Here is an 11,519-nt window from a genome sequence, read left to right on the forward strand (position 1 = left end):
AGAGCTTGTGGGTAAGAATTAAGGGGCAAACTAATATGGGTAGCATTGTTGTGGGTTCTTATTACAGGCCACCTGATTAGGAAAAAGAAGTTGATGAGATCTTCTACAGATAGCTGGAAGTAGTCTCGTGATCACAGGCACTGTTTCTCATGAGGGGCTTCGGTCACCCCGATATTTGCTGGAAAAGCAACACAGCCAGGCACGCACAGTCCAGGAGGTTCCTGCAGTGCACTGAATGTAACTTTCTGATACAAATAGTGGAGGGGCCAATGAGGAGGGGTGTGCTGCTGAACCTTGTTTATAATAATTGGTTGGGAATGTGAAGACTGGGAGTAGTCTTGAATGCAACAACCATGAGACCATGGAATTCAGGATCTTGCATGAAGAAAACAAGGCAGTAAGTAGAATTGAACCCTGGACTTCAGTAGAGCCACTTCAACCCCTTCAAGGACCTACTTGGAGGTATCCCATGAGTTAGAGCACTGGAAGATAAGGGGGCCCAAGAGAGTTGGTTGGTATTCAAGCATCACCTCTTCCAAGCTCAAGATCAGTGCCTCCCAAAGAGTAAGAATTAGGCAAAGGCGGGCAGGGGCCTGCAAGGATGATCAAGGAGCTCATGGAAAAGATCAGATGGAAGAAGAAAGTCTACAAAATGTGGAAAAGGGGTCTGGCAGCTTGGGAGGAATATAAGAACATTGTCAGGGCATGCAGAGATGTGACAAGGAAGGTTAAGGCCCACTTGGAATTAGATCTGGTGAGGGAAGTCGAGGACAACAAGAAAGCCTTAAGTATGTCAAAAGCGAAAGGAAGACTAGGGAAAATGTGGGCCCACTGCTGAATGAGGTGAGTGCCCTACTAGTAGAGGATGCTGAAAAGCCAGAATTACTTTACTGCTTTACTGCTAAGGCTGCTCCTTGAGAATCCCAGACCCTTGGGATAAGAGAGAGAGCCTGAGGAAGAGTTCCTCTTGGTCAAGGAGGATCTGGTTGGAGGTCATCTTGACAAACTTGATGCGCACATGTCATGGTTTTATGATTTTCTATTATTGGTATTCCACATCATAAGATCATGTAGTGTATGTACCTGGTTCTCAGAAGAGAAGGACTACTACATTTACCAGGGACTTTGCTCCCCTATTACCGTTTCTGGTCAGAGGGAAAGATAAAAACTCGCAGATCACAAGACCTTGTTCTCTTTCTGCCTGTCTCTCGTCCTGGCAGCATCTTGCTCCCCAGCCGCCTCACCGTCGGTATTAGAGTAAGGCCTACTTTTATTTTTGGACACTCTCTCTCATAGTATTGGATTTATCAGATTAAATTGTAATTAGATTTTATTATAGTGTGTTATTTTGCATTCCGTTATCTTATTTAGTAAATTGGTTTGTTCCTCCTCAGATTGTTGCTGCTGTTTTGTTCTCAGGCCCATCTCCTTACCCTTTTTTTCCTTTTCCCTTTCCCGGAGCATGAGTCCGTTGGCCCCCCACCCCATTCGTCACGGAACCGGGCTGAACCTGCCCGTAAACCGTTTACAGCACATATCCATGGGCCTCAACAGGATGCCCACAGGACCACTAAGGGAGCTGGCATAAGCGATTGCCAAACCACAATCTATCATCTTTGAACTGTCATGGAGAACAAGAGAGGTGCCTGAAGACTAGAAGAAAGCCAATGTCACTCCAGTCTTCAAAAATGGCAAGAAGGGGTATCTGGGAAACTACAGGCCAGTCAGCTTCACCTCTGTCATGGGAAGGTGATGAAGCAACTTATTCTGCATGTCATATTCAAGCAATTGGAAGGTTACCAGGAGCAGTGAACCAAGGGGAGATCATGCTTGCGCAGTCTGGTAGCCTTCCATGAAGGAATGACTGGCGGGTAGGTGAGGGGAGAGCAGTCAGTGTTGGGTACCTTGAATTCAGCAAGGCATTTTTGACTGACTCTCATAACATCCTCATAGGTAAGCATAGGAAGTATGGGGTAGATGAGTGGACAGTGAGATGGACTGAGAACTGGCTGACTGGCAGAGCTCAGTGGGCTGTGATCAGTGGCATGGAATCTATCTGGAGGCCTGTAGCTATCAGAGCTCCCCGGGGGTCAGTACTGGGCCTGGTCTTGTTCAACATCTTCATCAGTGACGTAAATGAAGGGATAGAATGCACCTACAGCAAATTTGCTGATGATAGAAAGCTGGAAAGAGTGGCAGACACACCAGAAAGCTGTGCTGCCATTCAGTGAGGCCTAGACAGTCTGGAGAGCTGGGTGGAGAGAAATCTTAAGAAGTTCAACAAGAGCAAGTGTAGAGTCCTGCACCTGCGGAAGAGTAATCACATACATCAGTACAGGTTAGGGGCTGACCTGCTGGAAAGGAGCTCTGCAGAGAAAGTCCTGGGGGTCCTGGTGGGCAACAGGTTGGCCCTGAGCTGGCAGTGTGTCTGTGTGGCCAAGAAGGCCAATGGGATGCTGGGGTGCATTAAAAAGAGCGTGGCCAGCAGGTCAAGGGAAGTGATCCTCCCCGTCTGCTCTGCTCTGGCCAGGCCACATCTGAAGTACTGTGTTTAGTTCTGGGCCCCACAGTTCCAGAAAGAGGAGGATCTCCTAGAAAGAGTCCAGCAGAGGACCACAAAGATGATGAGGGCCTGGAGCATCTCTCTTATAAGAAGAGGTTGGAAGACCTGGAACTGTTCAGCATGGATAAAACTGTGATTGGATATTATCAATGTGGATATTATCAATGCTTATAAGTGTCCAAAGGACAGGAGTCAAATGGATGGTACCAGGTTCTTTTCAGTGGTGCCCAGTGCCAGGACAAAGAGGCACAAGCTGGAACATAGGAAGTTCTGTATGAACATGTAGAGGAACATCTTCACTTTGATGGTGACAGAGCACTGGGAGGAGCTGCCCAGTGAGGCTGTGGACTCTCGTTCTCTGGAGATATTCAAAACCCATCTAGGCACTTTCCTCTGTAACCTACCGCAGGGAACCTGCTTTAGCAAGGGGCTGGACTAGATGATCTTCTGAGGTCTCTTGCAACCCCTACAGTTCTGTGATTCTGTGACTCCGTTTCCTTTCACAGACTGTAGAGGGCAATAAGGATTGAGTGTAGCATTCCTAATTTAAGCACCGCAGTTAAATGCCAAAGTGAAGTGCAAGGAATACAGACCAAACAACATGCCTTTCAGAGAATCAAATCCATGTCCTTGTGTTTAAATTGGTGATTGTATTTATCCACATTCTTAAAATATTTTGAAGTTTTTGGAGAAAAGAAACAGTTCCACTATAACTTTTAGTTTCACTTTCAGTATTCAAATTCAGATTTTCCTTGTTTTTGTGGAAGCTAGAGTTTAATATTCAGTTATGCATCTTCTAAAACCATATGAAAGTAATGGATCTAAACACATCTTTTTCAAATTCTTGGAGTATGGATGTGATTCTAAATATTTTTTCTTTCGTTTGAGGTATTAACCTATTTTCTATTATAAAAGACTTTCTATAAATTGGCGTTTCTTGTAGATAAGTAACTATCACTTCAGAATGTCCATTATGTGGCTTCCACAGTAGAGAAAGTGATGAGGAAACTGATTGACCTGTAAGTCTTAAATGAAGTTCTTTTCAGAACTTGATGGATGTACATACTAAGGTAAGAAAGTTAGCATACTCTTTCTGTACTGAGAAGAACTAGAGGATCAGAGCCATACTTCCACCTCATCTATCAGATCTCATAAAAGAGCTGAGTGCAGTTACTGTTTTTATGGCTTCATTCCAACAACAGTAGAAGTAATGTTACTACTTCAGTGCGTGCTGCAACTGCTTCTCTAAATGTCACACTGTTCCTGCATGGAACTAAGGAAATGTCCAAGAACAGTGATTGCAAGAGCCACTCTACTTGAGTCACTGTGCTCTGCATGTGGTATAAAAATGAGGTCCTGACACTTACAATAGTAATAATTGTACTCTGTAATATTTCATTACTCTGAAGTGGTCATCACATAGCTCACGAATTTCTCGCAGCTGTTCTAGTGTCCTTGCTAAATTCTGGTTCAAGTGAACCATATTTTCCTAAATAAAATTTCCATTTCATAGCTCCAATGATTTTAATTTCCTTTTTACAAGGATTCCAGCTGATCCAGTGTAAAAGTAAAATTTCAGACTCTGTTGTTATAGGATAAACTTTAATGAGTCCAAGTTGCTTTCATAAGAGGGAACCTATGTCCCGCTTCCTCCTTGGGAAATTAGACCTATAAGCTATACACTTATATATGTATTTTTCTGTGTGCTACATGGCTACTGTTTTCTATCTGAGCATCACAGTATCTATTTGTGTGTGTTTAGAAACACTTCATAAAACATCGAGAGCTCTCTGTTTATTAATGATGCTGTATAAATCCTCATTTGTGTATTATAGGAGTAGTATTTGTACAAGCCACTGGTTTCTGAAAGACGGCCTGCACTGTTGGCTGCTTTCTGCTCTGTCTTGTATGGAAAGAGGTTGTTGTCAGTAGAAGTGATACTTAATGGAATGCAAAGTTCTACGGAATCACAGAATCATACAGCTGCAAAGTCTTATTACTGAGCCTTTCCAAATCGTTGCATTTTTGAAACAGAAAGGCTGGTCTAAGCTTTTGAAATACTGTATGATAGGTCTTTGATGGCACTTGCCTTATAACATAACTGAGGTGTTACCAGGTGATTATTCTTATTTTCTTCTGTGTCACAAGGAGCTCTAAAAAGCAGCCAGCTTGGGTTGTAAGGTACCTTAAAGACCATCTAGCTCTAATCCCACCCACCAACTCAGACTGTCCAGAGCCCCATCCAACCTGGTCTTTAACACCTCCAGGGCTGGGGCATCCACAGCTTCTCTGGGCAGCCTGTACCAGTGCCTCAACGCCCTCTGAGTAAAGGATTTCTTCCTAATGTCTAACCTAAATCTTTCTCCTTTTAGTATAAAACCACTCCCCCTTGTCCTGTCACTATCAGATCATGTAAAAAAAAAAATGGTCTCCCTTTCTTTTCTCAAGTTATAAGAAACCATTTTCTTAGAGATGGTCTCACAACTGTGCTACCTCACTTACTTAGATCTTCTTTATCATAACAGCACTGGTCAGTTTTGTAAAATATATAAATTTATGTTCTTCAAATCAAGTTGTGAATGACGTGCATGTCAACCTGGGTAACTCTCAGCATCACTTAGTAAAAACAATCAGCTACAATTGTGTAAATTAGGTTATCACCAGATACAGTAAGATGAATCTGATTTGTTTGAGGAGCAGCTTGGTAGCCCAGCTAGTACAGCTCAGACAGTTGAGCTCATGCAGATGAAAACTTCGGTCAGGATGTTTCATTCCTACAGGAAAATTCTTGTAGGATTTTCCTTAACAGTTTCTTCATTCTGAGGCATACAGCAGCAGTGGATTCAATCTCTCTCTGACTTTCTTTTCTCTCTGTAGCTGAAACCCTTTACAGAAGAGATTGGATATATTTTTAAAGGTGGAAATGTTCCTTCCTTTATGCACACTTTTTAAGAGTTCTACCCACAGAATTAGCTTAGGAGTTTATTTTTTCCCCTCTGAAGGTTCATAATCCTGCTTGGCAGGAAGAGGGCTACTTAGTAAGGGACGGTGAGCCAGAAAACAGGAGTCACACTGAGGCAGGCAGGATCATGACCTCACCAGCAAGGATGCAGAACCATAACAGCTGAGTGAGAAGAGCAGAGCAGGCTTGGCGATTGTACTGAGATTCGGCCAACCATTCAGATCACCAAGCAAACTTACAGTAATGACACAGGTCGAAGATCAGCCAGAAGTCAAGTAAGCAGGCCAAGGTCAGTCAGAATCAAGAAGGCAGAAGAGCACGCGTTGTCATTCTTGCAACACAGTTCAGGCAGAGACTGAGAGCAAGAGCCTGAGCAGATCTGGTGTGATGGTAAACAGGAACCCATTTACCACAGCTTTTTCATGTATTGCTCTTTCTACACAGCTGTCTGATTCAAGGCCACACAGCCACATGAAGCCAATGCTGAGCTTGAGCTGTAGGCAGATTAATCCCTGGAGAAGAGGTGCTCCTGGAGCCCTAAGGAAGCCTAGTATGCCAAAAGCATGCCTATTTGATCTGAGTTGGATTTACTTTAATTTCTAGAAAAGAAATTAAAATACACATCTGTAATGTTGTGCATGGTCAGACAGGCTGTCCTGCCCTTAACAAGGGCCCCCAGTCTCACCTGCCAAAGCTGTAGTATTAGGAGCCACTCTCCAACTGTACCTGTTTTTATAATTACCCTCTTACAGTTCTGTCCAAAATATTTGGTTTAAAAACATCTACTAAAACACATTTAAGAGAAGCTCTGTTTAAAGTGTGTTTAAGAAACTGATTAATTTTACCTGGATTATGGAGCAACTACATATGTACTAGTGCTGGTAGATTTTTAGAGGAAGAAACTTCCTGATCCAAACTGACTGTGGCTATATCAAGATGTCTAAAATGTTGCTACATCATGTCTAAAGCCCCTGGTTTTGGAAACTAAGACTGGTAGGTGTTTTTTGCGTGGATTGATCTTGTTACAAGATATTGTAAGGAACTGCATCACTCCATTTCACAAACTGATCAAATTCATTCTCTAAGCTATTTGTTCTGTTGAAGGGTTTGTGCAGAATTTCTGTATTCTGATCCAAATGTATCCATGGCAAGCTTGTAAACATTTTTTCTTACGCTAGCATTGTCCTCTATTTTCCTAGAATCACAGAATAGTTGAGGTCAGAATGAACCTCTAGATATCGCATAGTCCATCTTGCGCAAGGCTTACCTTAAGTAGGGCACTGAAGGTTACCTCCAGGCGGGCTTTGGCTGTCTCTAATAATGGAGACTCCACAGCCTCTCTTGTTCCAGTGTTTGCCACCCCTCACAGTCAATAAATGTTTTCTTATATTAAAATAGAATTTCCTGATTATCAATTCATGTTCATTACCTCTGGACTTTTCTTTGTGCAACCCTGGGAAGGGTCTTTTTCTGTCTTTGCTGTCCACTCCATCCCCCTTCAGGCATTTATACTTACTGATAAGATCTCTGTGTGCCTTCTCCTCTCCGGGCTAAACAGTTCCAGATCTTTCACTCTCTCCTTTTATGAAAATGCTCCAGTCTCTCCATCATCTTTGCTGCCCTTCATTGTTCTGTCTCCAGCATGTCTACTGTGTGCTTAGGATCAGCTGAGACTTGTACTGGGGAACCCAAAACTGGAAACAGCCCTTCAGATGTGTTTTCAATAGGGCTGAGTAAAGGGGCAAGATCACCTCTCTTGACCTGCTTAGTGATACTTTCCCTAATACAGCCTAGGATGCTTTTGCATTCCTTTGCTGCAAGGACAAGTTGCTGGCTCATGATCATGCTGGTGTTCACCAATTCTCTCAGGTCTTTCACTGCAAAGCTGCTTTTGAGCAGTCTGCCCCCAGCGTGTGCATGTGATTAATACGCCTTAGGAGCAAGACTTGGCATTTCTCTTTGTGGAATGTCATGAATTTCCCATTTTCTCTGTTCTCCATGCAGTCAGAGTCCTTCTGAACTCTTTTTTTATCCTTGGCATTTCACTTTCTGCTCCAGTGTAGTTGCACAGTTGCTTGCTTTTACTGGATACTTTTAGATTCTACTGGCAAGAGAAGATCTGTACTTCCTGATCATCCAACTAGAGCTCTCCCTGCTCTTCTGTATCTCTTTTGGTTTTCAGTCTCTCACTCTTGGTCTTGACTGACTAGACTTCTATTTAGTACAACCCGTTTCTTTCTATATAATGTTAGGATTCTCCTCTACAGGGATTAAGTATTACAACTTTGTCATTGACATTCTTTCAAGTAAAGATTATTAATAAACAAGACAGAGTTTAAAGATTAGTCAGTTCTAGGAAATATCTCACTTTATTTTTCAATATTAATTGTTGTAATCTAATATTTTTTCTTGCAATAAGCCCTCTTTTCTCCAGTTTCCTTTGCTTACAGCATTTATTTTGTTTAGAAAAAAAAGCACATAGAATCATAGAATCATGAAAGTTGGAGAAGACCTCTAAGACCATCTAGTCACATCGCCCAATAAACCAGCCAATATGGTTCAACACCCCCAGGTCTTTTCCCTCTGCACAGTCTTCAAGCCACTCTGCCTCAAGCCTGCAGTAATGCACAAGGTTGTTGTGACCAAAGTGCAGGAGCTGGCACTTGGTCTTGCTGAAGCTCATATAGCCAGCCTTAGTCCACCAATCCAGCCTGTGCAGATCCCTCTTCAGGGATTCCTACCCCCAGGCACATCAACACTTCCTCACAGCTTGGTGTCATCTGCAAACTTACTGAGGGTGCCCTCAATTCCCTCATCCAGATCATCAATAAAGGTATTAGGCGAGATGGGCTGGTAAGAACGTACCTTTCCTTAATCTGTGCTTCATGTCTTCTCAGAATGATGTAAATTCCTAAAAGTTAAACAGCTTATGAAAAAGAGCAGAAAAAGTGCAATTGCTTATAGTAAACGCTTCAGCAACATCTTACTAGGTGCCCCAGAAGCCCAAAATCCCAGAATCTAAGACCAGATGGTACAGTACAAAAGCCCATTTAGAGAGAAAATTAAAGCAGCTATTTCAGAAACAAATATTAAAAAAAGAGAAACTAAATATTATTTCACATTTGCAAGTCAAAAGGTTGAATCTGTAGGGAGGTAATTGGCTGGAGGACAGCCTTACAGCCAGTAATGTTACAGATAACTAGGAGTTTTGATTATGTTCTATTCTAAGAAGGGAATTCGCTCATGAACAGTTGAAATGTTCAGTAAATATTTATGATCTACATCTGGAGAAGAATCTTGTTCATGGCCTAATATGTCCATGCACTTACTTATAAAAGAATAGAACAAGCTTACATACCTTGAAAAGGTTCTTTTCCAAGGAAAGAATAATTCTATGAAGAGATTGGTTCAAAGAAATCCTGTGGCAAACATTGAACAAGAAATGATAGGAGGTGATAGAGGATTTCTTGTAATATATATTTAATGAATAATCTATGGAACTGAGACCAGTGAATCTAGTGACAGTGATGTTGGTTGGTTGTGGCACCTGAAGGAAATTTTTGCCCTCCAGATTTCAGTTTTATTTCCAAGTAGAGAACACAGTTATATCAAAATATATAAAATTGTATGTGAAATATATATAAAGCATAATCAGTAGATAAAGAGGGTGGTCAGCAGTATTTTATATTGCACAGTCATCCTCCAAGTTGAGGAACAGAATGTTTCTGTTAGTAGTACCTTTCATCCTGCTTGGATGATGAAGTAGGTTTTTACGCTCTGTCACATCTCCCCAGTGTGTTCCTTCTGTTATTTTACGTTAGACAACCTTTGCTGGAGAAAACCAGTGGCTTTGTCGTTCTTTTTGAGTGGAAGTGTTTCATAACATGGCTGAAGACTGTGATTCAGCTTTACCTTTATACCACATGGATACTGAACTGCTCTCGCTGACATTTTGAGTTCAGCTTAGTATGATACAATTTTCTTGATTCTGAGAACTGCCAGAATATTGTGATTAACAAAGCAATACCTGTGGATTGTTTTCTTTCATTCCATGTTTTGCTTCATTTCTCTCCTTGAATTCTATGTTTTTCCTCCAATTTGCTTCAGAAAGGGAACACTTTTCCTCTCTGCTCCTACCAGGCATGTGTTACAGGAAGCAATGTGTTTTCTCCAAGTAAAGCTCTCACTTCACCAAAAATACCAAGAAATACTGCAGAAGGAGAGAACACACTTTTTTTTTGCTCCAATTCAAAAGTATTTTTCACATTCAACGTGGTCTTTTTCTAGGCAAGGAAAGGCAGGGGCCTTCATTTTCTTTCTTAAAACATTTTGACCAAACGTGTGTTTATACCCAGCTCCAAAATTTAATTGGACTGTGCTTGCTGTGTTTATTTAATTGCTCAAACATTTCCACTGGAAATTCTGCTTTCTCCATTTTAGAATGGAGAAAAGCAAAACACAGCTGCCTCAATAAATGTATTGCCCACTTCAGCAGTGGAGAGAACAGAGATCAGACGCCTTTCCTAGATGAAGGCTGTTCATGGCTCTTTGACCACTGCTGCCCTGTTGATGCTGGTAATTAATTTCCCATTGACATGACTGCAAGGAGAATCAAACCCATAGAAATGACTGTGAGATGCAGGATGCCAAATTTGTATCCCAGAAGCAATTGCTTAAATCAATCTAGTGAAGGCAGTTGCTGTATTGTTTGTCTGTTTGAAAGCTGCTGCTAGATTTTACTCCACTGCAGAATCTGCAGAAGAAAAGGTTGAAGGCAGAGGAGGGTGGGTTTTCTTATTTGTTTAGTGGTTATGCTTTCGCATTAGTCAAGTGCTTCACAATGTGCCTCTGCCTAATAAGCTAACAAGCTGAAACAGCTGCGCCTAACAAAGGAAGGTAAAACAAGTTAGAGGATTTCCCCTTTACTGCACTGTATTTTTGTCCAAAAGCATGGAACAGTTATATCCATGACCTCTCTAGCAGGGATTCAGGTTAGATCCCTTAATGATGGCTGACTGGGGATGAGGTGTTCTGAGTTATTCTTTGCTCTCTTTATCCTCTATGGCAGTGCCGTGGAAGTATGAAACAGTTTATACGTAGCAGAGGTTTGGTCTGGCATTTCATAGGAAATGCTTATATTAATTTACAGACCTCCCATAAATCTTGACTGGAAACAATTCTCTGTGTTAAATATCTTCACTTTGCTGCCAAGTGGTAGAATATGGGGCCTTGCTGGCTACTTGTCCTTTGGAGAGAAATCAGAAATGTGATGTTTGGATGTCCTCCAAGTATAGCTTCTGCATTTACACTGCATACATCCTTCGTGAGAAGTGCTGATAAGCCACACCCAGACAGCTATTTTCTCAGGAATATTCAGTCCTCATTCCAGTCAGTTCCCTCTAAGCAACTTTTATCTGACTATGACTTTCTATCAGTTTTTGGCTGTGCAAAAGTTCCTCACAAAGAATCTGCATAAACACTATGTCTCCCATTGTGCTGCATGTTTACCTCTGATGCTGTTACCATCTTTAACCCTTAGTTGAGAATGCATTTTTTAACACAATAAAGTAAATGTAAGTTTACATACATATAATGATTTACTAATGTGGTGATTTCATGAAAAGGAGTCAGTCTGATGCTCACTTTAAAATAATTTTCTCTTCTCTCTCCTTCCGTTCTTAGAAACATTGCCCAGTCTCTAATGTGGTCAGTCAATATGGAAAAGAACACGAGATTGTGGCGTTTACCTTCTGCATTAGAACACATCACTTTTTTCACCATTTGTGAAACATTTTCTTGTAGACAGGTGGCACTTTGTTCTTGGCTGCACTTCTCTCTTACACCATTTCTGGCTTTAATTTAGCAGGGCATCTCCGTGGATCTGCTTCTCTGCTAACTGGGAAGCTCTTTAAAAAGGATCCTACACAGTAGCATGTGTTAATTCATTGTTAAAGCACTGATTTTAATTATGCATAAGACAGGAAATTTCAGATT

Source organism: Numida meleagris, chromosome Z (assembly GCF_002078875.1).
Source record: "Numida meleagris isolate 19003 breed g44 Domestic line chromosome Z, NumMel1.0, whole genome shotgun sequence".
NCBI lineage: Eukaryota > Metazoa > Chordata > Aves > Galliformes > Numididae > Numida > Numida meleagris.